An 8535-nucleotide genomic window follows, 5' to 3' on the forward strand; every position below is an offset into this window, starting at 1 on the left:
CCCCAGTCCCCCTAAGTGCCCACTAAGCTGAGAAACAGGCACTGTCCCAGAAAAGGAAGAAAAATAAGATAGTTGCCAACAAGATATTTTGAAAAAAAAAAATATCTGAAATACAAAAGAAAGGAAAGTACAGTCGAAGCTCGTTATAGCGACATCGCAAGGGACCGTTGGTATACGGAGATGTCGCTATGAAATCGTCGTTATAATGAAGTTGGATGTCGTTATGGAGCATGGAGGAATAAAACGATCATAATATGTATTAAAATAGCTAAACGAATGTCATTATATTGAGTGACTATTGAATATAACACTAATGTCGCAATAGAGAACGGTCGAAACAGAGAAATGTCGCTATAAAAGTTGAAATTAGTATGGGAATTTAAAGGGACCATCGGAAATGTCGTTATAGAGAGATTTGTTGCTATAAAATTTGTCGTTATAACGAGCATCGACTGTATATGATGAAAATTCTACCCACGAATTTCCAGCATCATTAAGTTTACATTAGAGACGCATACATGAATCTCTCACAACAGTATGCTTAACATTTTTTGTCCGCTGAACAATATACTGCACTGTATCTTGTACTATTCGAGAAATGGCTCATTCGGGCTCACGATACAGCTAACATTCATGAGCATAATTTGTCACAAAAGAAATTTGATTCTCTGATGAAAAAATAGCAGTAACACTCAACAAAATAGCTTGTAAAAAACTGCTTTAAAACAAAACTTTCTTATCTTATATTGGATTTAACTGTGATTTTATGGCTTTCTCAGTCTAGGGAAATCAAAACGGAAAGTTTTGTTTTGCCCAACGTTTCGGCACTCTGTATTTGGCCTTTACCAAGGGTAAACTAAAATAGAAAAAAAATATATTTTTACAACATAAAACACACAACATAATTAAATTTACACCTACAATGTCTACCGTTTTTCGTTTTTAAGCTTATTGCCGTTATGTTTAAGGGGGGGCTTCTTGTATTCCTATAAATATTGCGTATGTTAACATTGATTACTCGGGACATGTACGATGAGACTTACAATACTATTCATTTGGTTTGGGTGAACGGATTTGGGACACTTTTTCACTATTAAAAATGACATGCACTACACTGATCTACGAGACACTGTTCAACTGTTATTTTGAAGATGGCGTAATGTTACTGTTCTAACTGTTCGAAAGTTTCTGTGCTACTATGCTGTGAGTTATTGGTAGCTTGCTCTCTGAGAGAGTTAGCTCTTTTGATAGTGTGTAATATTCCGGCGTAAGCTGTATTGAGGCCATCTACGTCTGTACGGAAATTTACAGTTTTGGGTGTGTTGTGTATGTGGCACATCTCTAACATTGGTAGCGCTGACGATCTTAGAGTACGATCTACTATTGTTGTACTGTCAAGATTGAATGTGTGGTGATGATCTATAATATGTTGTATGAGGGCTGTTTTTGCGTGTATATTGCTGTCTGTAGGGGTATTGGCAATCCTATTGATGTCAGATTTATGTCCACTGATTCGTTTTTTCAGATGATTGGTTGTCATACCGATGTAAACATTGTCACAGTTGTTGCATGGTATCCTATAGATGATATTATGTTGTTCACTTTGGAGTATTGGATCTTTTACCGGTTTTAGCAAGGATTTTACTGTTTTGATGTTACGTGTTGTTATTTTTATCTGACTGTAGTCTTTTTTCAGGATTGTGGAGATGGTACGAGTGAGCCGTGGGATGTTTGGCATCGATCGATATTTTACTTCGCTGATTTGGTGGTGACTAACTTGTTGTGGACTGATGATTGGCGGATTTTGTGCTGTTCGGTCAATGGTCGAGATGTGTGGGCTAGATGTTGATGTTGGACTTGGTGGCGGCGTTGCAGTGGACGATGGTGGCGGTGGTGGGTGATGGTTGGTCATTTGTGGTGAATGCTGACGGTTCGAATTGTGCTCGGTGGTTGATGTATCATGGTTGGAATGTGCTTGGAGTTTGTTGTGGCTGATGTGGTTGATCATCCTGTTGATTAGCGATGAAGGGTAATCGTTCTGCCTTAGAATTTGGAAGATTTGGTGTTTGTGCTGTTCTGATGTCGGATTATAGGTGGTTATCTGCATCACACGGGTGATGAAGTTGGATGCTACGTTGAGTTTCATGTTGATCGGATGGAAAGAGTGGTAGTTGAGAAGACGGCCAGATGAGATGGATTTGGAGTACCATCTGGTTTTAAGCGAATTGTCTTCACAACGAATGGTCAGCGTGTCGAGGAAGGGTAATTTACCCTCGTTTTCGGTTTCGATGGTGAATTGTAGGTGGGGATTGTATTGGTTGAATGTGTCCAGAGTGGTTTGTACTTCAGATCTTGGTAATACGAGGAAAAGGTCATCAACGTATTTCTTCAAAACCGGTATGGTGAACTTCAACCTCTTGGTAACCGTGTCTAGCAGATCTTCCATGACATAATCTGCTAAAATTGGTGATAGTGGGCTGCCCATGGCGGTCCCGAACGTTTGCTTGTAATATTTATCTCTGAAGCGAAAATAGCTGTTATTGATGCATAGTTCTAGCATCTCAAGAAACAAATCAAGATTGATTTTTGTTCCTTCCCTAATGTCGGACCACCTGTACATTATACTCCGAATCACTAATTCTTTGGGAATGTTGGTGAAAAGTGACACCACATCGAATGATACTAGGACATGATCCGATGGAATTGTAACGGTATTGATGTACTCCGCAAAGGTGAAACTATCTCTGATGTTGTACTGACTGGAGAAATTATTTTTCAATATTGTCGCTATAAATTTGGAAAGCTGGTACGTGGGCGCAGTGATGTTGGGAACCACTGGACGTAAGGGTAAATCTGGTTTATGGGCTTTGGGCTGTCCGTAGATGCGTGGGCAGGTGGATGTGTGGGTGACGAGAGTACGTAGGGTTTGATGATCGATCAGTTTGAGATTGTGGAGTCGTTTGGCCATGGTGTTGGTTGTATTCTGAAGACTGTTTGTTGGATCATTGCGAAGGACCTTATACGTTGGGTTGTTGAGTAATCCTAGCATTTTGTTGTCGCCACCATCGTCCACTGCAACGCCGCCACCAAGTCCAACATCAACATCTAGCCCACACATTTCGACCATTGACCGAACAGCAGAAAATCCGCCAATCATCAGTCCACAACAAGTTAGTCACCACCAAATCAGCGAAGTAAAATATCGATCGATGCCAAACATCCCACGGCTCACTCGTACCATCTCCACAATCCTGAAAAAAGACTACAGTCAGATAAAAATAACAACACGTAACATCAAAACAGTAAAATCCTTGCTAAAACCGGTAAAAGATCCAATACTCCAAAGTGAACAACATAACATCATCTATAGGATACCATGCAACAACTGTGACAATGTTTACATCGGTATGACAACCAATCATCTGAAAAAACGAATCAGTGGACATAAATCTGACATCAATAGGATTGCCAATACCCCTACAGACAGCAATATACACGCAAAAACAGCCCTCATACAACATATTATAGATCATTACCACACATTCAATCTTGACAGTACAACAATAGTAGATCGTACTCTAAGATCGTCAGCGCTACCAATGTTAGAGATGTGCCACATACACAACACACCCAAAACTGTAAATTTCCGTACAAACGTAGATGGCCTCAATACAGCTTACGCCGGAATATTACACACTATCAAAAGAGCTAACTCTCTCAGAGAGCAAGCTACCAATAACTCACAGCATAGTAGCACAGAAACTTTCGAACAGTTAGAACAGTAACATTACGCCATCTTCAAAATAACAGTTGAACAGTGTCTCGTAGATCAGTGTAGTGCATGTCATTTTTAATAGTGAAAAAGTGTCCCAAATCCGTTCACCCAAACCAAATGAATAGTATTGTAAGTCTCATCGTACATGTCCCGAGTAATCAATGTTAACATACGCAATATTTATAGGAATACAAGAAGCCCCCCTTAAACATAACGGCAATAAGCTTAAAAACGAAAAACGGTAGACAGTGTAGGTGTAAATTTAATTATGTTGTGTGTTTTATGTTGTAAAAATAAGTTTTTTCTATTTTAGTTTACCCTTGATAAAGGCCAAATACAGAGTGCCGAAACGTTGGGCAAAACAAAACTTTCCGTTTTGATTTCCCTAGACTGAGAAAGCCATAAAATCACAGTTAAAATCCTTCCAGTCGAGTATCCTAGATCAACACATTGGATTTAACGTCAATAACTATCACAACAGTAGCTCAAAAGAACAGCCTATATTAAAAAGAAGTAAATGTGATAATGTCAGCAATTCTAGTTTTTGGATAAAGAGCATTCAAGAACATGACGCTTGCCCATACAATAATTAGCTGTACGACATATAAGAACACCCGCATATTAACACATTAAGTTTTTACCACGAGTGCACAGTGCAAATCTCGTTTTTTTCAATTTCAACCGAGATACAGCTAGGAAGTTTTCAGATTGCATAGTAACGAAGCACGATTAACTGACATTCAGCTTTTATTTGCTGAGAACTCATGAGATATGTTTGCCGACTACTTGGCTGTGCAAATCTCGGTTAAAATAAGTTGAGATTCGGCATTCTAAATTAAATGTGTATATATTTGTTTTTATTTTGGGAAAAATCATTCGCTGAAATTCAACTAAGGTGTTTTTGTCTAGTTTCAACTCAGTGTGTATCCCCACACATCGTTTCTAGATGCTTTGAAAACACTTTGTTTGCTCATCTCAAGAAACAATTAAATAGCGCGTAAAAACCGGGATTCATTTGTAGAAAGGTATTTTAACTCTAGGTTCATAAAGATCTTCATACATACTAATATATTCCAACGCCTGGTAGATGAATTATAGCGCATGTTTAAATCCATTCTGACTGTTTCAACAAAAAATATCTAAGAATATTATTATTATGATAATCGTAGGGGAATTAGGGGCATAATGGACACGTTAAGCAAATGTTCGTTTTAAGACCCTTAAATGGCAATGTTTTTAATTTACCCCCGGCTAGTTTTCAAGTTTGATGTTAGTACGACGTGCCACATTCATTCATAGTGATAAAAATTATATCATATGTCAGAAAAGCGAGATAGAAAATTGGGTCGAAAACAAGGCTGGTAAAAAGGCATCGGGGCGAAATGAACACCTGTATGAAATTTAGTTATTCCAACATATTCAATGACTGTCAACCATTCCGATATGCAAAAGGACTCTCCATCAATCATAATAGCTAAAAAGAACCTTTCTGGGTTCGTTACTTTGCTCAAAAATTAGATTCTTCCACGGTCTTGCTTATACGCCAATTTGAAACTGAGAAAAATTTTAAGTCAAATTTTAATGAACAATTGAAGCAAAAAATAAAATTTTTTACCGTCAAGCATTTCAAATGCATTACAGATTTCATGCAGTGAATGAACTTTTGATAAAATATGTGTATTATCAGATATTGAGAGGGTGTCCATTTCGCCCCGTATGTTCATTATGCCCCTAATCCCCCTACATGGTTATCGTTCTTCAAGGGGACGGACCTGGTGTAGGGGTTAGAACAAACGCCTCTCACGCCGAGGATCTGGGATCGAATCTCATCCCCGAGATGATCACTTATGACGAAAGAGTTATAGTGATGACTTCCTTCGGAAGGGAAGTAAAGCCGTTGGTCCCAAGATGAAGCCCAGGGCTACAAAATTCCTTAAAAAAGATAGAAAAAAAAGGTTATCGTCCAATATGTGAAATGTAGTACATATCAAGGCACTTGATTGAATTTGATCGATTGGTAATTCGCTTATGGTGACCAATCGATTAAATTTTCATCTCATAGCCATAGTTTGGTTATTTAGGTGTGCGCTCTTGGAAATTTGTGGCATGGCTTCGATTTACCTTCTCATCAAGAGTAGAAAAAATTTTTGGAAATAATTGACCCAAATTACTCATGTATGCAACTGCTGAGGGAGTAAGCTTTACGCTTTACAAAAACCTTCGAACGGTCGGGCCCAATGGGGAGATTGAAAGTACTAAGACGTATTCTAGATGAACGTTTCTCACCATCGACTGTTAGTTGGACATGCAGGACCCTAGAGAAATGGAGAGAAAAAAGAAAAGGAAAGGAAAATATGTCCCCAGGCAAAGGCGTTCGGATTCGAAAAGATTTCCGAAGGAGGCATAAGCAGGAGCTAACGTCTTTTCCACTCAGACCCGATCTGCAGCCTCGAGTGCTCGAGAGTGGATAAGTGAGGGTAAATGTTGTTTACGTAGATTATTTATGTGATCACTCAACGATTTATGCCGAGCACATGCTTGATGAAGTACTGTATGAATGTTTGCTGATTTTTCACATAGGTACCTTATCTCCAACACGCATACCGCGGTGCATCGGGGATGCAGGATGCAGAATCGTCAATTTTCCCGGCAATGGTGTTGATGCGGATGCAAATGCGACGATTTATATGGGTGGAAAATCATTCCGATAAAGGCATGCATGAGCTTTTGAGAAAGTTTCCATTTAAAGATTTAATCTAATCCAAATAATTTGATATATTTTTCCAATAATTTTGCTTTGAATATTAGATTCAGCTTTATGTGAACCAACAATTAGCTCTAAAAGTAGCGTTCCATATGTATGTGGAACAGAGTACGAATACAACATCACATACTGACATTAAGTCAACCTATTAGCTTTAGTTCGATCCTAAACAAAACTGCCTTGCCATGTTCACACTTTCGAGTTAGTCCCATTAATGAATTTTCCAATTTCGTTTCTCTGCTATAGCATTCTTCCTCGCAACACTTTTCTAATTTAACGAGCATCTAATAAAATAATTGACTTTTATACTACTTTTCCTCGGTCTGAGCGGCCTTTGACCAGTGAACAGATGTGTCCGATTGGAGCCGGGGACTCGAGCATGCACAACAACGCTAGGTGCTGAAAGCATTCTGTTATTGGTCCGTGCACACTTTTTTCATGCTCTATCTGCACTGCATATAAATGCATAAATCTCCCATATGGAAAGAGTAGAAATTGAGAAAATAGCGGTAAAAGTTTGAAATTTATCTTCTCATATTTTAATTAAATGTTTTAAATATTCTCCAATTGTAATAAATTTCATATATTCTAAGATTTTGACTATGCTCGTTTTAAAATGAAGGTTGAAAATCCATGTCAAATTGAAAAATGAGCAATATTTGAAGACTGCTCAAAAACTGTCGCGTAGTTAAATGTGTTAAAGTTTAACTATTTCACGCGTTAGAATTTCAATCTCGACGAGTAAGGGAGAGTTGACTGTATATACATCGAAAAATTAATGCTGCGATCAGAAAAGGTTTTAGTACGAAAACCCATATGAATCAGTTATGCTTTTACGGGCAGTGCAGCAGAACCTTGTTTTCCTCGTTGCACAAATTTCAAAAATAAAATACTGGATCAATGGACCGTCGGCGTGGTAAAACCGGGAAAAGCGCATCTTCAAACTCCAAAGGAGATAAAATGGATGTTCGTTAACGATCGAACGCTATTGACAGAAGTTTTTCTCTCTTGAAAGCAGCAGCAGCAGCAGCGGTGAAGCGGTTCGTGTGTGGCGCAAAAAGCTACTAGCCTCAAATGGATTGCGAAGGCGAAATGGCTCGGAAAATAGTTTACGATTTTCATTTAACTTTTACGGTATTGTTGTGGGGGTTGTTGCAGCCACTCGTTCCCGGCCCCGTGTGGAATGTGTGTGTCGGTATTAGTCGTTGAATTGCGCTTTCTATGTGCAGATCGCAATGCATGATATTGCATTGGAATGTGTTTTTACACATCGCTGCTCTTAGATTCCGGCGAAGCAAATGGATCATAATGTAGTGGTACTTCTTTGGGGTGTAACTGTAAATCTAAAAATATACATATTTGTGCCATTCTCGTAAACAGACACAGGGAGGAGTCTAAAAGTTTTATTATAAAAGCCGAGCGTACAGGGTGTCCGCAAATTATCCGAACAGCAAAATATTGGAAAGATGATCTCGCATTGAAAACAATGAAAAATTGATGTCCATGTACTTTTATAATACACCTATATGTGAACACAAAATACAACTTTAAAAAAATTCGAAATTATTGCTTGTTACTGAGATAGACGAATTTAAATTTTTCGAAGACGTTTTTCCTGAGGGCCGCTAGTCATACTGGAGATGTGTTACCCCAAAATCTAAAAGAGATGAATCCAAATATCCTATTATTATTTGATGAAACCTTCAGCTTAGTGGCTTCAAGTTAGACTGGAAATAGAAAATTATACGGTTCAAATCCAGTGAGTTCTATGGAAATTTCTCTTCCGCAATCAAGCTCGAAAAACAGCTCCCTTTAAGACACCTCAATACATTTGGCTCGGTTTTGCAAATATTTGAAATCGGAAACCAATGTTTAAAACCATGCAAGAATATTGAATTTATTATGCGAGCGGTTCCACGCCAAATCGGTAAACGATGAAACTCGACTACCTTGGATTCAAATAGAATTTTGCACATAGTTTCGATATAATAGAATA

General features: G+C 38.3%; 2 long non-coding RNA genes across 2 annotated transcripts; one reads left to right on the forward strand and one right to left on the reverse strand.

The window, feature by feature from the left end:
• Positions 1 to 938: 938 nt before the first annotated feature.
• On the reverse strand, positions 939 to 1192 carry LOC110675949. Its single transcript, XR_002499943.1, has 2 exons — positions 1044 to 1192; positions 939 to 986 (listed from the first exon to the last, which is right to left on the reverse strand). It is a non-coding gene; the product is annotated as an uncharacterized LOC110675949 (long non-coding RNA).
• A 2580-nt stretch (positions 1193 to 3772) lies between these two features.
• LOC110675950 lies at positions 3773 to 4218 on the forward strand. The gene is made up of 2 exons (XR_002499944.1): positions 3773 to 4025; positions 4089 to 4218. It is a non-coding gene; the product is annotated as an uncharacterized LOC110675950 (long non-coding RNA).
• The last annotated feature ends 4317 nt before the right edge of the window (positions 4219 to 8535 follow it).

Source organism: Aedes aegypti, chromosome 2 (assembly GCF_002204515.2).
Source record: "Aedes aegypti strain LVP_AGWG chromosome 2, AaegL5.0 Primary Assembly, whole genome shotgun sequence".
Classification (NCBI taxonomy): domain Eukaryota; kingdom Metazoa; phylum Arthropoda; class Insecta; order Diptera; family Culicidae; genus Aedes; species Aedes aegypti.